Source organism: Phoca vitulina, unplaced genomic scaffold, assembly GCF_004348235.1.
Source record: "Phoca vitulina isolate PV1807 unplaced genomic scaffold, GSC_HSeal_1.0 scaffold25, whole genome shotgun sequence".
NCBI lineage: Eukaryota > Metazoa > Chordata > Mammalia > Carnivora > Phocidae > Phoca > Phoca vitulina.
Genome location: NW_022589728.1, coordinates 12,586,357 through 12,610,750, shown reverse-complemented (window position 1 = coordinate 12,610,750; position 24,394 = coordinate 12,586,357). Strand labels below are relative to the sequence as shown.

Sequence of the window (24,394 nt, the reverse complement as noted above, 5' to 3'; positions counted from 1 at the left end):
GATCTTGAACGGCCTTTATAATTCATTCTGAATTCATGGAGAAGTCAAGTCACTCTCAAGTTTTTAAGCCATATGGTTTAGAAAGATGTACATTTTGGAAAGAATCCCCCTTACTGGCTTGTGGATTACAGACTGGGAGAGGTGGGAATGGTACAAGAGCAGGCCCAAGAAGCACGGTTAGAAGACTCTCGCAGGAATTCAGGTAAAAGATGATGGTGCAGGGGAAAAGAGGAGCGGGACATAGTGAAGATACAGAACTGCCCAACCATCTGACTCTGTTTCTGAGCAGATGTTGGAGAATGAAGAGTCTAGGATGACAGGACTCTGGCTTGAGTAACTGAGCAGATGGTTATACCATTCACCGAAACATGGGGAACAGAAGAGAAGTTGAATTTATATGGGGTGGGGGAGAGGTGTAGAAATAATCCACACAGAGCCACCAAGGAAGCCATACAACATAAAAGTGAAGAGAGAGAGAGAGAAAGCTGAGCTAAAGATACGGCTGTCTGGGTCACTGACAAACAGAAGGAAGGCAAAGTCTTGGAGTAGATAAGATCACCCAGAAAGTATGTTTAGTGATAAGAGAAAAGAACAAGGAGAGGATCCTGAGGAATACCAACACTTACGGGGCAGGCAGAAGCGTCAGCCAGCACGACAAAAAAAAAAACATCAAAAAAGGAAAGAAAAATAGAAGCTTTAAGAAGGAGGTGATCAACAGGTTCGAACGCTATAGAGCAAGAAGAACAGTGTCCACCGGACTCCACAGGCAGGACACCAGGAACTCTGTTAAGAGCAGCTTCTGTGAAGTAGGAGAGCCAGCAGCTCAAGCGCTCCAGCTAAGGTGATGGGAGGAGAGAAAAGCAGAGATGGCTGCCAACCTCCAACAGAGAAGGTGAGGAGACGACAGCAGCAGTGGAGTGAACTGACCAAGGACTGGTATCTGCAGACTCAAGAAGAGAGAAATGGGGTTTGTGTTCAAACACAACTCACACAACCCTGGGAAAATTCCTTAGTCTTTCTGTACCTCAATATAATGAGGATAACAACAGCATTTACTCCACAAGGTTATTAGAATTAAGTGCATTAATATTTGTAAAGTGCTTAGAACGGTGCCTGCCACATGATAAGCACTATATTAGCATTTGTTAGATAAGATATGTAACACTGACAGGAGGAGACATTGAGTGAGAGGTCCAAGAAGGAGCACAGAAAAAAGGGGAACAATTAAGGGCATGAGTCTCAGAGGAGGGGGCAGGGGTGGGAGAAGACCCATGCAGAGGGCCTGGGATCTGCCTCTTTCATCAGGACAAGCAGAAGGATGGGTACAGATAGAGAGTTAACAAAAAGTGAATATGGTTTCATTCCCATGGCTTCAGTTGGCTTGTTCAATTCCAAGGGAGGCAGTGGTCTGGAAGTGTAAGTTTTAAAGAAACAAACTGAAGACAAAAGTAAGTGGAAAGATATACGGTGCTCATGGATTGAAGAATTAATGTTATTAAAATGTCCACACATGGGGCGCATCGGTGGCTCAGCTGGTTAAGCGTCTGCCTCAGGTCATGATCTCAGGGTCCTGGGATCGAGCCCCACATCGGGCTCCCTGCTCAGCAGAGTCTGTTTCTCCCCCTCCCCCTCCATGTGCTCAACCCTCTCTCTCTCAAATAAATAAATAAAATCTTTAAAAAAATAAATAAAATAAAATGTCCACACTACCCAAAGGAATCTATAGATTCAATACAATCCCTATGAAAATTTCAATGGCATTTTTCACAGAAATAGAATAAACAATCCTAAAATTTGTATGGAACCACGAAACACCTGCACATCAACAGAGCAAAGTGGCATGGTCACAGGGCACTATGAACCCACTAAGGTCTGAGACCAACTCTGAAATGACATCTGGTTCTGGAAATGATAATTCCACCTATCTCTAACTCATGAGGACTAAATTGGAGTGTACATACAAAGCACTTAACACAGTCCCTGGCACATAATTAGTAGGCAATGCAGATGATCAAACAACTTTCTCCTTTAACGTGAGAAATTTAAATATGAAAAATATATCAACCAGGCTGTGTGGCCTTGATCCAGTTAGTTAGCCTCTCTGGTTCTTGGTTCTTCATCTGTGGAGAGGGCAAGTGGAAAGGTGGCTGAATAAAATGGCAAATATCTTACCACTCTAAGACACTAAGTACTTCACAATTGGAAATAGGTGAAGTACAGCTGTCCTCTTCTGAAATCACACTTCTAGTGATAGAAAAGTCATTAAAACTTCAAAAAGCACAGATAATTGATAAAAAGTGACTATACAGATAAACTGAACACACATATATTATGTAAATAATTCAGTAACTCTAAAGTAGAATTATCACTCTACAGAATTCATTCTGAATTCATGGAGAAGTGAATCACTCTGAAGTTTTTAAGCTATGCTATTTAGAAAGATATACATTTTAGAAGGAATCCCCCCTTACTAAAATGTGGGAACCACTAGTAACTCAAGTAACTGTTCCCCCCTAAAGGTAAATCAGCACCTGGCTTACATGGTAAGATTAAGAAACCACCATTTCTCAGAACACATTCCTTTGCGACGCTGTAAAGGGGCATCCTAGGGCATCCCTCTGCTTCAGGCCACCTAGAGAAAGGGAGGTCAGGGCAGTGGACACCTGCAAGCACCCCTCCACGAAAAAGGCCTCAGAGGCCTGCCAGGTCTTTTCCTAAATGTCTGAAGTACTGGTCCAAAGACCAAGCAGTCACCTAAAGCAAATTTCTCAGAAAAATGAAACCTCATGCTCTCTTTATTCCTAAACAAGGCTGGCAGCATGCAATCTCTCCCTAATCACCAATAATATAAACTCTTGGTCACAGAACTGTAATCCTTCCATTAAATTAACAATTTAAGGGTTCAGAATATAACTACAAGGCATCCTATAAAGCACTGAAGAACTGGATGCTAAATGTATTCTTCCCATTTCCCATTTATTTGCTGAGCAAACTTGAGAAGTGACCTCTTCAATTTCCTTTTCCAAAAGCAAAATAGGTTAATATCAACTGTCATCTTCAGGGATGCTGTAAGGATAACTTCTTCAAATTCCTAGCACAAATATACTCACTATAAAAGATATATTAAAATTTTTATTATACATCATGATTAGTCTTAAAGGTCTAGCTTAGGACACTTCTTTCCTCAGATTCCCTAACTATACAGACAGAAGAGCTTTCCAACCAAAACAAAACAAAACAACCCTCCCAACACACACACACACAAAAACAAAACACACACACAAAACACACACAAAATTTCAGCTTCCACAATTTTAAAAACTTTAAGAGGGGCACCTGGGTGGCTCAGTCATTAAGTGTCTGCCTTCGGCTCGGGTCATGATCCCAGGGTCCTGGGATTGAGCCCCGCATTGGGCTCCCTACTCCGCGGGAAGCCTGCTTCTCCCTCTCCCACTCCCCCTGCTTGTGTTCCTGCTCTCGCTCTCTCTCTCTCTCTGTCAAATAAATAAATAAATAAAATCTTAAAAAAAAAAAAAAACTTTCAGAAAAGATCACAGAACAGTTCTTTAAAACATCTTCCCTAACAAGCCACCATCAGCAGTTTTCCCCATATCTGGAATCTAGAACAGTACACCTTTGCAGTTTGCAGGGCTTCAGCCTGCAAGCCCAACTGGTCCCCTCCCTAGAGCCCCCAGGGAGTGGGGAGATTTTGGTCATCGCCAACAGGGTCCGGTGCCCACTGCCCCTGGGCTCCTGGCTCCTGGAGTACTGCTCATGCCTCCTCATTTTATCCCCAGTACTTATCACCGTGGCTAGGATAAAGCAGGTGCACGCACATGCTTGCAGAAGGAATAAAAAGTAAGAGTTTTTTTTCCAATAAATAAGCCACAAAAATCTGAGTTTCTACCTCCTGACATGGAAAGGCAAACTGGAAGACACCTGAATGCTGTACTTGCAAATCCCATCATCTGTTTCTGAATTTGTCCCAAAGCTTATCTCCCCTCAATTTTATATATCTAATAGCCCTGGGCAGACCCCCTTTCAACACAAGTTTATGATTTCACATCAGCATTTTCTCATCTTTATCTTTTATTGACCACTGTCAAAAATTAAGCTTATAAATGTTAAGCTTGTTTATAAAATCACCACCTTTCATCAAAGATTAATGTTGCACAATTGTGACATCTCTTTAACACTTTAGAATTAAAACAATCATAAGGAAACATGAGAAGAAAGGAATATCATGGCCAGGAAGGGGGTAGAAGAGAACAGCATCTAGAAATTTGGGGAAAACCATTTGTGAAGCCAGCCAGATCTGGCCCAAACACTTTCTCTTCCTCAAGCAAATTAAAGCAGCTCTCTGGACTTCAGCTGCTCATCTATGAAAATATGAAAATAAGTATTCCATCACCTCCCTCAAAGGGCTGCTTAGAAGTGATTTGTCAAAAGTAGCCATTAACAGAATGCCTTGCACACAACAGATGGTAAATGTTAGTTGTTCTCCCCACATTTTGCACCAACCTTAACCTAGTTATCTAGATTTCCCTACTCCCAGCTTCACCGCCAAATATACTGGGTATCTCTCCATGGGAGCTGACAGTACAAAACTCAAATGGCATTATACCAAGTTCTGAACTCTTCTGCCCTATCAAGAATCAAAATGCCTTTTAAAAATCACAACCACAGAAGCCTGTCACCTTGCTAGTGCAGAGACAGGGCCAGCAGAAAGAGTCCAGACAGAAGGCTGCAGAGCAAGTCCCTGCCTGGATGGACACCCTCACAGACCATGAAGGAAATCCTGCTTTCATGCATCTAGAATCTGGGAATCACAGGACGGGAGTACTAAAAGACTCAAGACCGAATCCAATCACTTGACCTTATAGAGAAACAGTGAGAAGGTAAATGCTTTATTCAAAGTCATTCAGCTAGTCAGAGAGAGAGAGTGAAGACTCCAAGACTAGTGCTGGTTCCCACTGTAATAAATACCCTACACTGCTACGAACGTATCCCCTTATTCTTAGGCAACAGCGTCCTCTCAGACTAGGTAACTATATATATCACTGGAAAAACATTAACAGGCATTTGAGGCAATACAATTTTAAAACAGTACATCCAAACACCATCTATGGAGTAAGCTAAAGTCATAACTTGAAGCGATTCCAAATAAGATGGCATTCTAAAAACGTTCTGTTCTGTTGGCGTTATCACTGAATGTGGTGTTGTGTCTCCAAGGTCACTATGTTGAAGGAAACAACATTCATTTGCATAATTTCTGGTGTATTAAGTCAACTATGTCATGAGAATTTTTTTATTTTAACCAGCAGAGGAGCTGCTTCCCCAAATTGTCTCCGAATGCTAAGCCCTTCTTTCTGTACCCAAAGATATTTGCCCTCTACGCATCATTTCTATACACCTGCATCTTTCTAGATGGTGGTTAATGCCATAAGCCATTTGATTCAGGGTAGATGGAGAAACAGTTTGTGTGACTGAGTTGCAAGCTTTTTTCAAACAACACCATTTTTTAAAATTTAAATTCAATTAGCCAACATACAGTATGTCATTAGTTTCAGATGTATTGTTCAATAATTCATCAGTTGCATATAACACCCAGGGCTCATCATATCACGTGCCTTCCTTAATGCCCACGACCCAACGACACCATTTTTAATGGGAAAAAAAAAAAAAAAAAACAACTTACAAACCATCGTTATTCAGACTCGGGTGTATGGCAGGCATTTTCTCAAAAATGAACAAAATAAGTCTGTCACTTAAGGAAAACAATTGACAGTTTGTTGCCAATGATAAAATTTGAGCTTTCAAGCAAAAATCAGAATTTTGGAAAATCTGTATCCACCATCATGAACTTGACAGCTTCCCAACACTTAAAGAATTTTTTGATTAGATAGACAGTAAGAGAAAAAAGATTTTTAAAAATACTGTAAAATGAAATGTGTCAACATCTGAAAGATTTATGTAACTCACTGAACCAATATTTTCCAAATTACCAATGCATGATGTTACAAAACTATACACAAGGATAAAAGATCCATTCAAAGTGCAAGATACACCAATGCATTTTAATGAAACCAAATACTAAAATTTTACTGATATGATTTCAGATTCCACACTACAACTAACCTTTAAGAAACTACTCCTTATAGTTTTAGTATAGTATAAAATTATCTAAAAAGCCTATTCAAATATTCCTCCCTTTTCAATTACAAATCTGCATGCCAGATTTTCTTCATGTTCTTCAACCAAAACAACATATTACAACAGATGGAATGCAGAAGCAGCTATCAAAATCTAACGGTCTTCTATTGAGCCAGGCACTAAAGAGACTTACAAAAACATAAAGTAATACCCTATAAACTTTTGCTTTGGAAAACACTGATTTTTCATAAAAAATTAAGTTGTTTGTATTAACATGTAATGTATTGTTGGTCAACAGCATTGCTGAGGAATGCAACGTACAAACACTTAACACTTAGATATCGTAAAACATTTAAACATGGCAAAACAACAATGGCAACAAACAAAAAGGACCTTTCAAATACGACATCCTGGACATGAACAGCCTGGCCACAAGTCTTAACCACGGAGAACTAGAAACTCAGTAATTTCCACTGCCACAATCACCAAAAAAGCCACAGATATCCTTGACAAAGGAGAGCCAGAATAAGGAGCCACAGACTCTATTATGAAGGCTGCTTGGCTAAAATGTCTGGCTTTCAAGAGACGTTGGGGTGGGGAATGCAGAGAAGAGAAAGTTCCAGAACCAGCAAATCAAATGACCAGGCTGTGTCCATCCAGCAGAGAAAAGGAAGGGAATACCTTACTTTTGCTCTGTAGCTTACTGTGAAAACACTTCAGCATTCACCCACTTGTTGTTCTTTTTACAAGAACGAGACATCCATACTCCTAGTCTCTCTGCTTTGTATGAAGATCAAAGAAGGACCCAAAAGCTTTTTTTTATATGTATCTTAGCTTCAATAACCCTATGAGATAAGCAGTACAAATATTATCCCCATTTACAGATCATGGAACTGAGTCTTGAGAGTCGGGTGGGAGAACCGTGTATCCCTACCCCGAGCCTTCTGGGCTCTTGCCTGAAATTTCTACCACACGCTCCTCGGACACTGGTTCTGCTGGTGCGGCCCTCACCGGCAGCATCAACACCTCGGGGAACTTGGTAGACACGTGACTTCTCAAGCCAACCCAGACCGACTAAATTTAAAATTCTTGGGGTGAGCCCCAGCAATCTGTGTTTTACAAAGCCTTCCAGGTCATTCTGATGTATGAACTGAAGGCCTAGAAACAATGACACCCCAGAAAGGCACCCATCCGCCAGGACAATTACATAAATAATATGAACAACTTGATACCAACACAATACAGCCAGAGCTGCCATAACAAAACACCAAAGACTGAATGGTGTGAACGACAGAAATGTACTTCTCACAGCTCTGGAGGCTCGAAGTCCAAGATCAAGGAACCAGCAGGATAGGCTTCATTCTGAGCCTTCTTCTGGCTTGTATCTGTGGTCACACAACCTCTTTGTGCAAAGAGAGAGAAAAATCCTTCTCTTCCTCTTCTTACAAAGCCGTCAATCCTATCGGATTCAGGCCCCACCCACATGACCTCATTTAATTGTAACCATTTCCATAAGGGCCCTATTTCCAAGTACAGTTATGCTGAGACTGGGGCTTCAACGTGTGAATTTGGAGGGAACAAAATTCAGCCCCTGACTTCAGAAGGAAAACGTTCAGGCCCCATGCAAAGGCTGATGCCGCTGGTCCAGGACCTCACCCGCAGAACCCACGCCACGGAGGGACGCAGACAGAGAAGTTTACCTGGGAAAGCAGCAACTATCATGGGAATCCCAGCACTGACCCAAAGCAACTGAGAAGGACCCACGGGGATTTCCACAGGAACACAGGAAGGAGGGAAAGTCACTTCCCACACTGGTGCCTAATGCTAACTGACAGTGGTAAACATTTACTGAACGTTTGCTCATGTGCCAGGCCCCGTGGTAAGGCTTCAGACGTACTGCTTCATTTAATCTGTGTTACCCCCATTACGGAAATGGAAACGGAGGATTTAAAGGTTAAGTAGCCCACCAAGGAGCCACTGCTGGTAAGAGGCTGCAATGGGAATAAGCCCCAAGACAGTCTTAACCTCTACACTCTACTAGAAGGGAGAAAAGAGTGCAGGCTCGTATCTGATCTTCAGTCACAGAGAGCGATCCCAGGCACTAGAGGCCGTCCAGCACAATGGTGCAGAGGTCAGCTGTTAAGGAAACATAAAAGACCACAACACACGTGGCACGATACTCACTGTCACTGATGATGAAAGTGTGCCTATCAAATTGGCAAAGGACAATGTCCTGAGTTGGCAAGTGCAGAAAAAAAATGAGCAACTCCCACACCACCAAAAAGATTATGAAATGGCGTGGTCTTTCAGGGCAATCCAGGAAAATGCACCTTATAGAAAATGAACACAGCCTGTGACCCCCATGACAATCCTTTCTAGGAATGTATCCTAAAGGTGCATGGAGATGTATGTGAAGGGCTAAGCTGTATGGAAGCACTGTTTTCAACCGAGAACACTAGAAATGACTTAAATGTCCATTAAAGTCGGACAGGTAAGTGAAGTTCCATGATATAGGATATCATTGTTTGAGCCATCTGAAAAGATAAGGCACAGCTCTATGTATTGATATGAAAAGATCAGCCACCGTATACTGAAAAAAGGGAATTATATGTGTAGAATACATCTGCAGTGTGAAAACCTATCTCCCACTAAAAGGCCTAGAGGAATAATTAATGCACCAATGTTTACTGGGACGGGGGCTTTCACTTTCTACTTTATACACACTTTGTGGTGTGAAACATTTTGGAATAAGCATCCTTACAATCAGCCAGATGTTAAAAAAAAAATTTATTACAGTTTTCCCCTCCCATGTCACATGGATCCAGCTTCCCTCCATCCAAGTTCTGCTAGCTGGTAACCCTCGCTGGGTTACTAAGTCTCACAAAGCCTCGATTTTCTCACGAACCACTTTGGGGACGAGAACGCCTGTTGTCTGCTCTCCGAGCTATTTCCTCGGCTCTCCTTCACAGTGCTCCCCAGGGCAGGCCACACAACCCTGCATGTTGTGACAAGGGCCTGCCAGGTGGGGAGCTCCGTGAGGGTAAGGTGTCTGTGTGCCCTGTGCACCTCAGGGCCCCCCACATTGCCTAGTACAAAATGTTGGTCGAGGAGTAATTCATGAACGAGACAATCTACAGCTAGCATATTCAGCCAATACTAGTAACATAAGAATGTGTTGGTCTGAGGCTGATATTTTCCTTTCAAGAGAAATTTGGAAAAAAATATTTATGAATCCTTGAAACCCCACACACATTCCAAATATTTTAAGGTATAAAACTGATCTAAAAAATAATAATAATTAAAAAAAACCCAAACTGATTTACCGGGGGCGCCTGGGTGGCTCAGTCCGCTGAGCGTCTAACTTCGGCTCAGGTCATGATCTCAGGGTCCTGGGATCGAGCCCCACGGCAGGCTTTGCCCTCAGCAGGGAATCTGCTTCTCCCTCTGCCTCTGCCCCTACCCACACTCATGCATGCCCTCCCCCTCTTAAATAAATAAAATCTTTAAAAATATATAAATAGGGGCGCCTGGGTGGCTCAGTTGGTTAAGCGACTGCCTTCGGCTCAGGTCATGATCCTGGAGTCCCTGGATCGAGTCCCGCATCGGGCTCCCTGCTCGGCAGGGAGCCTGCTTCTCCCTCTGACCCTCCCCCCTCTCATGTGCTCTGTCTCTCTCATTCTCTCTGTCTCAAATAAATAAATAAAATATTTAAAAAAAAATAAAAAAAAATAAAAAAATTAAAAAAAATAAAAATATATAAATAAATCTGATCTGCCTATCTAAATGTCTTCATTGTAGAGTTTCAAAATGAAAGATGTCCACATTTTCCATAAAAGCTTAAAAATATTTCAGTCCACTCATCTGAAATTATAATTTGGACTTATCTGAATCGAAAAGAAAGTCTGTCACCTCCAAAGTTCCCTACCCCACGGGTGACAATTTCTTTCCCACATCCAAACAGCGCCAGGCATTTACTTGGGTGCAGAATGCAAGATGCTATACATGAACACACAATCAGACTTAACTCTGTCAACTTTTACAGCGAGTTCCCCTGTACTTCCTCACCCCCTGCATAGCTGAGCTTTAATACAGAACCACTTGAGTGGCAGTGGGACCAAGAGCAAAGTCCTGTTGAAGAAGCTGGGACTTACTGTGCTACCTCAAAGGGCCAATCTATATCTAGCCCATAGTAACCCCCTCTCTCTAGATGAACAAAATGTACAGTGAAATAACGAATGTCACATAATTCTGAGTTCTCAGAAAAGTCCTACACAAAGGTACTGCTAAGTCTAATAACTAACCAAAGCTTACAAAGTTACATCATGACCACAAGTAATTAAATGAAAACACTACAGTGATACATTTTCCTTCATTTTCAAGCAGGTACATCACCATACTTCTAATCTGACAATAAACTAAGGTTATGAATGGAATTCTAATAATTTCCTTTTCAAGACAGAATGTAGCACCTTCACCAAATGACCCAACTAAACATCACCAGTAAACAGGACGAAGAGATGTCACGTGCCCCAGTGTGACACCCTGAGGAAAGACACACCATCGCCCATGCATTACTCTGGCCAAAAAAGGCTTAACCTACCTCTAAAGAGGAGCGAAAAAATCTAATTTACTAATCAGGTTGCTATTTTGGCCACCTCACAGAGATGTCTCATTTCTGAAAGCCGCTACAATATTTGCTATCTTTCATAAAGTTTTGTCTGCTATACTCATGCCAAAAACTGTGCTACAAAGAAGCAAACCAATGACATTTTCCCTCCAATAGTTAACTTCCATATACTTGCGTGCAACAAATATTTACTGAGCGCCTGCCATAGGTCAAACACTGTTCTAGGCACTGGGGATGCATCCATAAACATCACAGACAACAATCCTCCCCTTCACGGAGCTGAACTGCATTCTAGTGAGGATAGAGTCAGAGTAAGTAAGTAAACATAGGCAAAAAGTAAAAGGCAAAATGAGAAAATCCACAGCATAGAAGGAAGGGGGAGAGGTAGTTTGGAGGACCGGGTGTGATTTTAAAGTGGGCAGGACAGGGAAGCCTCCCAGGGAAAAGGACTCAGGATGTGGAAGGAGCTGAGGAGGAGAAGGAAGCCGGATACCAGAGAGAACTGCTCCAGAGCAGGGAGCCTGGTGCAGAGACCACAAGGTGGGCCTGCACCTGCAGATCCCGCGGATCCCGCAGACCCACGGACCCGCCGGAGTGTCGCGGGGACTGGGGGCGGGGGGAGCCACTGTGCAGGGGGCAGCAAGGAGGAAGGTGAGGCATGGAAGCACTCTGGGAGGAGGGGTTGATCTGACTCAGGCTCCGCTGGCACTTGCTCTGTTGGAAGCAGTCTGCTGGAGCCAGGGGCAGACAGCGGACCGGTGAGGGCGCCGGGGGCAGACAGCGGACCGGTGAGGGAGCCGGGGGCAGACAGCGGACCGGTGAGGGCGCCAGGGGCAGACAGCGGACCGGTGAGGGAGCCGGGGGCAGACAGCAGACTGGTGAGGGAGCCGCCGCAGTGGTGCCAGCAGGAAGAAATGGCCCCTGAGGCAGGGGGTAGAAGTGGAGGTGCATAGACTTGGAAGGTAGAGCCGACAGGATCTGAGGACAAACGTGAGGCAGTATGTGAGAGAAAGAGAGGAGTCAGAGAGAATCCCAAGGTTCCATCAAGCCCTCGGCGTGATAAAGGTCCGGAAGGCAAGGCTGGCGGAAAGCACCTGGTCTCGCTGTGCCCTCTCACTGTGCACCGCAATCCTGTGAAGGGGGCTGTGCAGGGTCAACGTTCCCACCTTTTATAAATGCAGGAACGAGGCCTGAACGGGCGTTCTGTCCATATATAGGAGTACTGGAAACAAAACAGGAGCCTAGATTTCCTTCCCAAGTTTAGGGTTTTTTCCATTATATCATGTAGCTGGTTTTTTGTTTCCCACTTGTTTAAGGTAGAGTGTTACCATATACAGAATATACAGAAAACGGAGAAGCCTTGTTCTGGGACATTTCAATGGCTCGCTCGTACCCAAGAACTCACTAATGTGAACTCTTCTGCAGCCAGAGGTCAGAAAGTGCCCTTTACCAAACTGTCAGGTATCTGCAGGACCATCTGTATGCTGAGAAGCTCCCTGATGTAGCTGGGCCCCAGCTGGTTCTATAAGGAATATACACAACTAGAAGAACAGCAGTGGTTCACTCGTCTGCTGTTTTAATTGAAATTTAATCGAAATTTAATCAAAAATCTCTTTCAGGAAGCAAATCATGTCAATGTTACAGCTGTTTCTTAACATCACCTGTAAAACCCTAATGTCTCCCTCCAGTAACATTTCTCATGAATCATAGGAGCCCTGCATTCAGCTATCCTGTAAACTCAAAAAACAAAAAGGTTTCCGGCAGACTATTTCTCTGACTCTTTTGTCACTGCCAGCATTCCTTTTCCCTGCCCACTGGGCCACGCGCACCCTCAATGCCCCCCCCCCCACACCCTTCCCAGCTAAGTCCTTCCGCTCACTCAGTCATTCCCCAGGCACGTCTCTGATGGGAGCCAAGCCTGTTCTAAGCACTCAGATTTCCGCTTCCCCACTAATTACAAGTGGGATAAAGGTTATGAAAGCAAGATAGGCAGCTGAGGCCGAGGGACAGGGTCAGGGGCCTAACCAGGCTATGGCCAGGCCAGGTCTCCCTGAGTGATGACCAGAGGGGAAGGCTAGGCAGGAACCAGCCAGAAGAGGGAAGGCAGCTGGGTGGAGCTCTGAGCAAAGGGAGTGGCTCACACAGCCTGGGGCAGAGGGAGGGCAGGAGATTTAAGGAGGGCAGTGCAGCTAACCCAAAAGGCCAGGGAGCGAGTCCTGGAGGGGCCAATGGGCAAGAGCACCTTAGAAATCACGTCAGAAATCCTGGCCTGTACGAAGGCAGCAAGAAGTCGACACAGGGTATTAAGCAGAGAAGTGAAAAGATCAGGCTTTTGGGGGGAAAGGTCATTTTAATTACAATGTGATGCTTTTTCCATAATTTCTTGTAGAATCTCTGTTGGTCTACCCCACACAGCAACAGCTCTAGAAGAGCTCCTCCTCAGCTCTGGTCACCTCCTCCAAAGCTTCTGGCCTCCAGACAGGCACGACACTGACACCCTGTAGAGAACGCTGCCTTTGCCAATAAAACAATGTTTTGATCCTGTCCTCAATTCAGAATTGTGACTGCTCCTGAAATCATCTTAAGCTTACTGATCCTAACTGTACAGTAACCGCCCATCACCCACTACACTCTAGCAAAGAAAACATGCTTACAAGTCACTCCTCAAATATAGCACTGCTTTTCAATTAAAACAAACAAAAACTTCCTTAAAACGTTCACACAAGCTTCTTTTTTAAAATATTTTATTTATTTATTTGCCAGAGAGAGACAGAGAGAGAGGGAGAGCACAAGCAGGGGGAGTGGCAGAAGGAGAAGCAGGCTCCCCGCTGAGCAAGGAGCCCAATGTGGGATTCCATCCCAGGACCCTGAGATCACGACCTTGAGTCAAAGGCAGACGCTTAACCATCTGAGCCACCCATGCGCCCCTCACACAGCTTCTATAGCAATTTAATTTGGAAGGAATTCTTTCCTTTCAGTGATACATATTGAAATATATTATTTTTTTCAACACTTTATTTTACAGAGAGAGAGGGAGACTGAGAGCAGGGGAAGGCGCAGAGGGAGAGAGACAGAATGTCAAGCAGACTCCCCACTGAACATGGAGCCTGACTTGGGGCTCAATCTCAGGACCCTGAGATCATGACCTGAGCCGAAATCAAGAGTCGGACGCTTAACCAACTGAGCCACCCAGGCATCCCATATTGAAATATTTTTAAATAAAATAATATGCTGCCTAAGATTTCCTTCTAAGTTATACAGAATGTGGGGGAAGCTGGCGAGTATGTGAATGAAGTGCATCAGGCTGTGACAGCTGATTCTACTATTCTGTCTCCTTCTGTGTGTTGGAAAGGTTCTATTATTTGGGCATCTGAAGCACCTCAAAGTACTCACACTCAACATAAAGTCCTTTTGTTCTGTTACTTTTCCGTATGAAAGATGATGCTGCTTAGAATGACACCAAACGTAACCCTCAAAGATCAAACTATAGCGATCCGTCAACAAACATTTCAAAAGAGAAAACTGCAATTTTAGAGCATATAGCTCCATGAAACATTTGGATTTTTTAAAAACAGTCCTGCCTAAACATCTTCCTTCCACCAAAATTATTTTAGGCCCACAATTCTTAGCATTATGGATTTATAAAGCTGCAAATAATTTGTGTTAATAGATACTTACATTTCCAAATTACCTTTTTACATTAACTTATATGTCTTTTACTTCATTTGTAACTCCCAACTCTATATATGAAAAATGGTCACTAAACGTGAACTGGCTTATAGAATCATTGACTTTCAAGGCTGAAAACAGGACATTCAAAGCTCCCTAGTCAACCAACCATTTGATGTTTTTGTCTTTAGATTAACATGCATATGTAACTGGTAAGTTTTAGTGGGTGATTTAATGCTGCATACCACATACACTACATACAGTAGGATATGTGAAGGATCAGGAGAATTTGCTTGGTCCACAATGGTGGATCAATTACTCATGCCTTCCTAGTATCTCCAAATAATTATCACTCTAGGAAATAAAATAACACTAATATCTCTATGTCGTGTTAGAGTTTCTATTGCAGGCAATTATATTAGGCTACAAAAAATTTTGCACTCAACACCTTCTGAATAGCATACTTTACCATACTGTGTTCAGTTGTTGGAGCTTCCCCACAATAAGTGTGAGGAATAACACCATTTCCACTCCTCCCTTAACATTTAAAGTCAAAGTCATCAAATAACGGAAGATTTCATTACCACCCTGTACTGACAGAGACCAATATTAATTATTATTTGAATTAACCTCTGAGCCATGGTTTTAATCAGTACTCAGAAAGACAGGGACAATTTCTAACGACATGCCACCCTCATTATAAGTCACCAGGCCACAAAGCTGTATCTGAGGAGGCTACCATGCTTTGCTTCAAAACTGCTTTGGACTCCCATCACTGAATGTTTTCATCTCACTCACACAGAATCGGAACTTGGCACGCAGAGATGCTTTCCCTGGGAGCTTCCACATTTTTCCTTTAGAATTGTGAAGGACTGTACGTAACTCTTCAGCAAAGTCCTTAATGCAAGGTAAACAGTATCCAGTGTTGACACTTAACTGAAACAGTTTTGTTTCTCTTTCACCACCAACCCTAGCCTCATTCTCCAAAGATAATCAACTTAACCGTCTCTTTTGTATCCTTCCCTGCCCATGTGTGCACATGCAGATGTGCCTACACCCATCAAGTATTTTAGGCAGGAATTTAGGAGGTGAACCTGATAGCTGTCCATCCACATCTCAGCTGGAGGCATTCCTTAGGGAAGTTTCCCTGCTGCCCTCTGCCAACCACACTGCCCTTTGAGGTACACATTTCATTCTATTCTTAGAAAAATGCACCATTTTTAAAGCCTGAAAGTTTCAGGTTAATCATCTGTGACATAAATATTCACATTTAAAATATCTCAAGATTAAGGATTTAGGTGTGGAACTCTATGATTCTTTCAATGTCAAGAGGAATGGAAAGCAGATATACACGGATCTATATTCTCAACCAAAGAAGACACTGAGTTTCTGAATTTTGATTAGAACTTGATTTTAAACTTGACAAAATCACTGGTACAGCCACTGTGAAAAACAGTATGAGGTTCCTCAAAAAATTAAAAAAATACCATGATCCATGATCCAGAAATTCCTATTTACCCAAAGAAAACGAAAACACTAATTCAAAAAGATATGCACCCCTATGATTACTGCAGCATTATTTACAATACCTGAGAGACAGAAGCAACCCAAGTGTCCATCAAAAGACGAATGGATAAAGATGGGGTATGTGTGTATGTATGTACATACACAAATGTACACACACACACACACACACAGAGACACTGGAGTATCATTTGACCATAAAAAATGATGAGATCTTGGGATGCCTGGGTGGGTCAGTCGGTTAAGCATCCAACTCTTGATTTTGGCTCAGGTCATGATCTCAGGGTTGTGAGATGGAGCCCCCCATCAACTCTGCGCTCAATGGGGAGTCTGCTTGGGAGTCTCTCTCTCCCTATCCATACTCTGCCCCTCTCCCCTCCACACTCAAATCTTTAAAAAAAAGAAAAAATGGTGGGATCTTGCCATCTGTAACATGCATGGACCTAGACATGAATGACAATGACAACACACATTTTACTTATGCTAAGTAAAATAAGTCAGAGAAAAACAAATACTATGATTTCACTTATATGTGAAATTTAAAAAAAAAAAAAGCACAAACAGACCCATAAATACAGAGAATAAACTGATGCTTGCCAGAGGGGAGGGTGGTTGGGGATGGGCAAAATGGGTGAAGGGGAATGGGAGATAACAGGCTTCCAGTTATAGAATGAGTAAGTCACGGAGCACCTGGGTGGCTCAGTCGGTTAAATGTCTGCCTTTGGCTCAGGTCATGATCATCAGGGTCCTGGGATTGAGCCCTGCGTGGGGCTCCCTGCTCAGTGGGGAGTCTGCTTCCCTCTCTGACTCTGCCCCTCCCCCACTCATGTTCTCTCCAGCATGCTCTCTCTCTCTCTCTCTCTCAAATAAATAAATAAAATCTTTTTAAAAAGGAGGGGCGCCTAGGTGGCTCAGTCATGATCCCAGGGTCTTGGGATCAAGCCTGCTTCTCCCTCTCCCTGCCGCTCCCCCGGCCTATGGGCGCACGCTCACGCGTGCCCTCTCCCTCTCTCTCTCTCTCTCGGTCTCTCTGTCAAATAAATAAAATCTTTCAATAAATAAAAAAAAAGAATGAGTAAGTCACAGGGATGAAAGACACAGCACAGGGAATATACAGTCAATGGTATTGTAATAGTGTTACATGGCGACAGCAGCTACCCTTGCGGTGAGCAGAGCATAACGTATAAACTTGTCTAGTCACTATGTTGTGCACCTGAAACTAACATAACATTACATGTCAACTATACTTCGATTTAAAAAAATAAAACTAAGATCAGGAAAAAAATAAACTTGGCGAAATCAACTGTACATTAGAACGACAATTTACCAACTTTAGTACAGTTGGCACAGTGAGGAAAGACAATGTCATTTTCCACAAGACAGAGAGAAAGGGCTAACCTGATGCATTCCGAGTACAAGTGACCCATTTCTTGGCTATACACATGGCAGTCGTGGCATCCATCCTCTACAGGGTTAGTGCTTCAAGGATGAATGTTGTTTGTGTTACTGAAAAGAGCACTGCTATGAGGACCAACATCATCAGTAAGACAAAGACAAATTTGAAAAATTAAAAGTCTACACAAGAATTATAATGAATTAAGAACAGGTGTTTTGATATTTAAGATTTCTTTCAAGGAATCCCTCCCACTCCCCTTTTTATCAACATAAGAGAACCTTTCATCTAAACAAGATGTAAAGAAGAAACTGGTATTTGGAGAATTCTTTCCCAAAAACTAAGAGTGAATTTTTGTAATCACTTCAAACACAACTATCATAAACTAAGGAGATTAAAACCTGAGATTTAAGACAATCTCCAAAACTATTCCTACCAACGTATATTTCTGAATCTCCAGTCTTAAATACCTCACTACTAATAACAAATGACAAATACTTGAATTTATACAAACTATTACTATAAGACACCTTTAAACTCCTCTATAAGAAACCACTATCTTTATTATCATCTCTAATAAGAGATAAAAATTGTAACGAAAGTTTCCTTTCACCATTACAGTTTCAATTTCTATTTAAAAACCTAAACGTGTAGAGGATAAGTGATACTGCGCTAGGTCTTAGGAATAAAAAGTAAACAAGAAATCCTTGATGAACTCAGTCTAGTGAGAAGAGCAAAGAGAAAAGTAAATGATACAATGTGATTTAGCACTGTAATAATTTAGTTATAAGGTAACAGCTTTCACTTAAGAGTTTTTATTTAATCTTCAATTAAACCAAAACCCATAAACCTACTCCTTTAGGTTGTTTGCTGGCTTCAATGGGGATGCAAAAATAACAACAATAAGCTTCAGTGATTTTTATACTATATTTACCTTCCCTACTTCCTCTAACTTTACTAAATTCTAGCATACACAGGATTCCCTCCTTTAAGGGACTCCACCATTTTTTCAAGTTAATCAAAATATTACAAGCTATACAAAAGCACCTTGGTTACTTAATTAGAAAATGTACAACTACCTATTTTAGAAATCAGAACTTAACTGTTAACAGGAATAATCAGGAAAATACTAGTAAAAAAAATATTATAGTAGCCCTAGACACCTTCCAAGAGCTCCTAACATAAGAGAAAACAGCACTGTAAAGCAATACATTTTAGAAATTCGGCAAAAGAAGCATGCTGCAGGCAGAGATGGAGCACCAAGGACAGAGTAATGAATACTCCCGGGGAAGGAAAGGGCAGGGAGCACTCCCCAGGGACACTCAAGTGACGCAAGGGCAAGATGTTGCCATGTTTACCTTTGCACCTCACTTGTGTGTTTACTTGTTTACTGACTGAATCACCTACAAGAAGACATGTGCCCCAAATAACTAGAAAGAGAAGACAATGTAAGATAGGGAAGTTGCATTCAGGTGAAAATAATTACAGATGTCTTTACAGAACTGGCAGACAAGCAGGATTTTGACAGGCAAAGATGGGTCGGAGTGCACAAAAAGGTACTCAAAATAGGGCCAGCCAGAGTAAAGGCACTGAAGAGGGGAACTACTGTGTGTTTAGGGACCATGAGTGATCCAGTTAAGCCTGATGATGGGACACATTTTTTTTTTTTTTTTAAGCTATTCTTTTTTTTTTTTTTTTAAGATTTTTTTTTTTTAATTGAGAGAGAGAGAGAGAGAGAGAGAGCAAGCAGGGGGAGTGGGAGAGAGAAGCAGGCTTCCCGCTGAGCAGGGAGCCCGATGCGGGGCTCGATCCCAGGACCCTGTGATCATGACCTGAGCCGAAGGCAGACATTTAACCGACTGAGCCACCCAGGCGCCCCGATGGGACACATTTTAAAAAGAGGTGGTACAATGGCTAGAAAATCAGACTGACATTAAGAATGGAAGGCCTGAGTGCCAGGGACAGGCAGGCAATTTGGTTTTCAAGCGGGAAATACGAAGAAGGGTGTGCCGAGTGTGACACGGGGGGATGTGGGCATTGGCACAGGTGGGGGATTCACATGAGAAGTCTGCAAGAGTCCAGCAGGGGCAGCCAATAGACACTGAAATGTGGGCAAGATGTGAGAAGCCACAATGGGGAGACGCAATCTACAGATCTACAAACTTTGACAACATTCTGGATATGGAAAGAAAGAGAGTCAAAAGTGAAGAAAGTGAAATGGAGACAGTGCCTGTGGGTGACTGGAAAGCAGAAGGGTGGGGAAGCACGATGCGGTCTTGAAGGCGTGACAACCAAAGCATAGGTCAGGTGTCCTCCGTCCTTCCAAGGCTCCTTCTGACTACGAAATAAAACCAGGCTCATTCAAAAAGCCCTCCTTACGCTAATCTTCACACCTCCTCTATTTCACCAGATCAAATTCTTCCTAGTTCCTAATACAAAGCTTTACTGCTTTCCCCACATGCCTTTCCTCCTCCTCCCCTTTCCATCACCCTTCCTTTAAGCCCTGCACAAGGGGCACCTGGGTGGCTCAGTGGGTTAAGCGTTTGCCTTCAGCTCAGGTCATGATCCCAGTGACCTGGGATCGAGCCTCGCATCGGGCTCCCTGCTCAGCGGGAAGCCTGCTTCTCCCTCTCCCTCTCACTCTGCTGGTCTCCCTGCTTGTACTCTCTCTCTGTCTCTCTGTCAAATAAATAAATAATTTTTAAAAAATAAAAATAAAAAAACTCTGCACAAAAGCCAATTCCTCCAGGTATTCTCCACAACACTTCCCCTGGCCGAATATTACCAATGTTTAAGGTCTGAACCTTAGTATTTGACTCAACTGTGAGTCTGCATGTACCTGGCCTTGCCATAGCAGACTGTCGATGCTTGCTGGGTGAGTTATCAACAGCTACCCAAATCTGACAATCAATTCTTCATAATAACTGTTAAAATCCCTTAAAGTAAACTCTTATAGAAGGGTAACTTGTAAACTTTTTGCATTAATTCAATCCATTAATCAGTAATTGAGATGTCTGTTACAAGATATATCTAAGTTATACCATTTCATGGGGGACAAGTGTATGACATAAGAGTAAGACAGTAAATTATAATCTTCAAATCGAACTGCGCTACAGCAGAGTTACTCAGGAGGAAAGCAAATTCCTTTCCATAGAGAGAGCTGCCAGTCAGGGAAGACTCAGGGATGCACAGACTCACAATATTTTAATTGAAATCACTATCAATAAATCTAGTTTTGTCAATATTTGCATATTTTGGCCTCTGTAGATGCAGAAATACACAGGTTCCAAAATATTAGCATCAAAAGGTGTTTTTAATTAATCGATTTTATACCACAGATTCATAGCTCCTATGCAAAATCCTGATATTAACATGCATTTTTAAAGATCTCTGTAGATGAGCAAACAATGTTAAAAGAACTTCCCTCTTCTTTTTTTCTTAAGATTTTATTAATTTATTTTGACAGAGAGAGAGAGACAGCAAGAGAGGGAACACAAGCAGAGGGAGAAGCAAGCTTCCTGGGGAGCAGGGAGCCAGACACAGGGCTCGATCCCATGACCCCAGGATCATGACCTGAGCCAAAGGCAGACACTTAACGACTGAGCCACCCAGGCGCACCGAACTTCCCTCTTCTTAATGAAAATTAACAGCACAAAGATATTTTTTAATGGCAAAATATTTTAACCGATAGATTTAAACTTAAGTCATCAAATCATAGCTAAATTACAATACTTCTGTCCTCATAATTTGACGATAAACGTGTTACTCTCTGATTTATCTTTTTATGTCTTACAACTCTAATTCTCACTTTTCATTATGACTATTCAACAACTGGCACAAGATCCTCTATTAATAAGAAGTTCTGTAACATGCAATTATGTAACAAGTGGTCTAGTGTCGTCCTTTGTTTTTTCATCACCTACAATGTCCAGACATTGTTTTTTTGTTTTTTAAGATTTTATTTATTTGAGAAAGAGAGAGAGAGAGACAGAGATAGCAAGAGAGCCCACGCAAGGAGTAGAGGGAGAAGCAGGCTCCCCGTTGAGTGGGGAGCCTGACTCGGGACTCGATCCCAGGACGCTGGGATCATGACCTGAGGCAAAGGCAGATGCTTAACCGACTAGCCACCAGGCATCCCATCCAGACACTGTTTTAACATATGTTCTATTTAGCATATTTTTCTTTTTAATTATAGTGAAATTCTATCCAAACACAAAAATATTCCCTGGTATCATAAAATTCATTATTTTACCAAGGGTTTAAACATATCAAATACTATTTTATTTTATTTTATTTTTTTTAAAGATTTTATTTATTTATTTGAGAGAGAGAGACCGAGAGAGAGAGCACATGAGAGGGGGGAGGGTCGGGAGGGTCAGAGGGAGAAGCAGACTCCCTGCCAAGCAGGGAGCCCGATGCGGGACTCGATCCTGGGACTCCAGGATCATGACCTGAGCCGAAGGCAGTCGCTTAACCAACTGAGCCACCCAGGCGCCCAATATTAAATACTATTTTAAATTAAATATTTCCTGAATGTTACCAACTTAAGCAATTCCTAATGGCTCAACCACCTAACACAAATTCAAATTTTCACCATTTTATTTAAGATTTTATTTATTTATTTGAGAGAGAGACACAGTGCACATGCAGGTGGGGGAGGGGCAGAGGGAAAGAATCTCAAGCAGACTCCCTGATGAACGTGGAGCCCACCCCCACAACCCATGAGATCACAACCCAAACTGAAATCACGAGTTGGACGCTTAACCGACTGAGCCACTTGGGAGCCTCAAATTTTCACCATGTTGAATAATTTTGCACAAGCATGACTAGAAAACAAAATGTTGTTCAGAAAACTTGGTGCATCACCCAAAAGCAATTGGATTAAATGTGCATAATCACTAGTGCATAAAAAGGTCTGTGTGTGTATATTAGATACATCGTGATATGTGGAACCGCATAGCCAGGGTCCACTAAAAAAAAAGTAACTCACCCTTTCAAGATACCCATGATGGAAAGGCACTTGACTCTGTTTTGGAGCCATGAGGCCTGGAATCAAGTATGTGGCTTTGGGTAAATCCTAAGTTTCTTTTTCTATAAAATGCCATATGGGTTATAGCGCCAGTGTGTGTTAAAGTAAGCAATTAAACACGGTACAGATGTGATTTATTACATAATGTTGACCAATGCATATGGGTTGAAGCAAAGAACCATTACTCCACATAGCTTTTCTCCCTCTGTCTTCTCTTCTGCATGTGTCACCATTATCTTTGTACTTTAGAAATCTCAAAGAGTGGATGGTGTGCATTTCTCTAAAGTCCAGGCATCCAACTATCAGCAAGAATCCTGCCATTTTTACCCTATGAGATTTACTTACAGATACTTTATCACAGGTAAATTAGTAATATTCGGAATGTGGTTAGGAATAATGGAGCATGGCACATGTTTCCCACATTTAGTATTTTTGAAAACTGGGTAAAATAGTGAGTTCTTTCACATGTAATTTCATACTGAACCCCAAGTAACAAGTCTAAATCTTCAATGAGTCCAACTTTTCAACGAAACCCAACAGTTAAGTATCTATCAACCCAGCGCCATGAAAGAAACAAATAAACATATTTATAACATACCCACCATTTGGTCCTCACTGAATTTATACTCTGGTTGAAGGGGCAAGGCATAAATAAGTAACCTCACTTCCACTCTGCAGGGAAAATAAGAGCCCTCTGAAGGTTAAATATGCTCCCTAACATCAGCATTCATCCATTGCTCCTGCCTTCCTATTACTACAGAGTGGCCATGGCCGCTCTACCTTTGGGCTCTACTCCTTCTCTCTCTCTCCCCCCACCCCAAGAATCTTACTCCACCAACTATCCTCTGCTCTCCCACAAACTCCTACATATCCATCTCCCCAGCGTATCCTTCCCACTTGCTTCTACATACTTTAGTTTCTGCCATTTGATTAAAAAAAGAAAAAACAGACAAATCTCACCTGATGTGGAGGAGGGGAGAAAAAGGCTGGTGAGCCCGGATGTTGGTGACTGGCACGGGGCTGCCACAGTCAGCTGTGTGACCGTGCAGTCCTTTCACTACACAGGGGCTGGGGGAAGCAAGCAGGTATGAAAATCCAGGCAATACTCCACTAGCCAAGCCATCTACCCTAGAGAAAGGGCATCTCTCATGAGTTTGCATAGGTTCCCAATGGGTGAGGACTGGCCCCATGAATACAGTCATCCAGCAAGCCATTTCAGCAAACCAGAAACCCAGAAATCACCCAGGACACCTCCCTGCATCCAATCTATTTCCAAACCACATTGATTTTACCTGCTAAATCATTCTCAGCCCCATCTGCCTCTGTCCATATCCCCCCATGACCACCACACTAGATCAGATCACTGTTACCTCTCCCTAGATTAGGCCGCAGTCTTCACCCACCATCTCCAGCCCCTCCATCTGTGTGTCGAGCACAACCAAGGACTTGTTCCCCACTGTTCCTGTGGTACAGACCAAGCTCTCCCCGGTTCAGCCACTGAGCCTACAGGCAGGAAGACCAGAGCTCAAGCTTACCTTCCTCAGGTAAGTCAGTCCTTCACGTCTAAGTTAAATGCCTGTTACCCACTCCATAGCTCCTCTTTAAAAAAAAAAAAAATTATCAACAGTTGCACTTTTACATGTCTGTGTGATTACCTGATTAACACCCATGTATCCCACCAACCTTGGGCACCCGGTAGAGTTTTGCTCACCTCTGTATCCAACACTCAACATGGTACCCAGCCCACAAACATTCATAATTACTTTTTTGGATCAGCAAATAAACATGAAAACAACTAATTCTATAGCCAATACCGTGGGGAGGGTGAGATAAAACTCATGATCAAGTGCAATGTGCACTGAGGAAACTCAAGGGAGAAATTTTATACGAGTGGGTTTAATAAGTTAAAAAAAAAAAAGGCAGGGGGGAACATGGAGTTAACAAGGCCCTAGGACTGGGTACAGTTCAGAGAAGGGCATGGGACGGGGGGGGGGGGGGG

At 42.6% G+C, this 24,394-nt stretch overlaps 1 protein-coding gene across 5 annotated transcripts in view; it reads right to left on the bottom strand.

Moving 5' to 3' along the window:
- Positions 1-24,394, bottom strand: part of CHD7 (chromodomain helicase DNA binding protein 7) — a 185,695-nt gene that overhangs the window by 137,000 nt on the left and 24,301 nt on the right. Inside the window, exon 1 of one of the 5 annotated variants that reach the window (XM_032421836.1) lies at positions 23,356-24,269. The exons of the other annotated variants lie outside the window; for them this stretch is intronic. The gene's annotated coding sequence lies outside the window, so the exon portion shown is untranslated. Of the gene's footprint in view, positions 1-23,355; positions 24,270-24,394 lie in introns of those variants that run through there. 5 annotated transcript variants of the gene reach the window in all.